The sequence below is a fragment of the Crocuta crocuta genome, unplaced genomic scaffold (genome assembly GCF_008692635.1).
Source record: "Crocuta crocuta isolate KB4526 unplaced genomic scaffold, BGI_CrCroc_1.0 scaffold270, whole genome shotgun sequence".
Taxonomy (NCBI): Eukaryota; Metazoa; Chordata; class Mammalia; order Carnivora; family Hyaenidae; genus Crocuta; species Crocuta crocuta.
Genome location: NW_027527569.1, coordinates 2,836,238 through 2,837,206, shown reverse-complemented (window position 1 = coordinate 2,837,206; position 969 = coordinate 2,836,238).

Sequence of the window (969 nt, the reverse complement as noted above, 5' to 3'; positions counted from 1 at the left end):
TTTAGCATAATTTGATAGTATTAGCAAGATGTGTGTCCGTATCCAAGGATATAAACTTGTTTGTTGTAACAACCGCCTAAACACTGCAAAAGGCCACTCAAAGAAAAGACATACCATGTCAAATTTTCAGTAGTTTTATTGAAAAATGCCTCTTTTGTTTCAGAAATAAATAATATAAGGCAGTGAAATTCACAATCTGCAGTTAAAATATAAAAGCAGCAATTCTATGTTCATAGTCTTGCAAACATTTTCCAACTGCTTTTGATAACTAAGAAACATTATGTTCTGAAAAAAAAAGTTCATACTAAATATACAACACAAACATGCAATTCCGTCTCGGCAGAATTATCTGCAATTTGGCATAAATGTTAGTGTGTCTAAAACAAGGAGGTTTAAGGCAATATGGAACTGTATCCAGTTGATACAATAATTTCAGCTACATGACTTAAGGTTTGTGGTTGTTAAAGGAGATGTATAAGAGCACTCTATGCCCTAATGTATAACAGAAGATAGAAGAGGAAGAGAAATAATTGCAATGGAGTTGTTTTTTCCCTCCCTTTTGGTTTGAGGAGGGGAATTACTTGAATCGTGGTGTAATTGAATTGCAAATAAGTACTGGAAAAGATGAACTGCCCTCTTCAAATATACAGTAGTCCTGGGCTTCCAGGACTTACCGCTTAACCTAAGAGTTTCACTGAGGCTGCCCTTTGTGCTAACTAAAGACACAAGGCACGTTCTCTCCTTGCAGCTTTTTGGAGCAAAGTAGTTTGCAAGCATTTCAAGGGCAAAGGCAAAATGTCTACAAGGCTGCACGCAGCGAGCTAGGTTTCCTGCAGAAACAAGGTTCTCTACAGCCAGCGTACTCTTGGGTGAAGCAGCGCCGGAAGACACCGCAGATACGACGTACACTTCTCTGTCTGACCTGTAAATGAAAACCCCAACACCTCCCCCCAGCGTGGCCGCGCTGCT